The following is a 262-nucleotide window of genomic DNA, read 5'->3' as shown; positions in this document are numbered from 1 at the left end:
AAACAGAACGGAATCAAATTCAATTGCGTGCTCACCCTCGTGTTCATCTCCATTTCCACGCTTTCCTTTTCGTTTCGAACGAATGCCGATCTGTTATAGATTTTAAAAAGTTTACAATATTTAATAAATATAATATACAATATGCAATATAAAATAATTATATTATAACTGTTGCTTCTTCGTCGATGCATTACATCTTCGCTTTGAAAAGTGGCCCGTAAGAGGAAAGATCGAGGGATCAAATTCCTGATGAATAAACAAA

This window comes from Apis dorsata, unplaced genomic scaffold (genome assembly GCF_000469605.1).
Source record: "Apis dorsata unplaced genomic scaffold, Apis dorsata 1.3 scaffold_263, whole genome shotgun sequence".
Taxonomy (NCBI): domain Eukaryota; kingdom Metazoa; phylum Arthropoda; class Insecta; order Hymenoptera; family Apidae; genus Apis; species Apis dorsata.
This window is presented reverse-complemented; position numbering follows the sequence as displayed.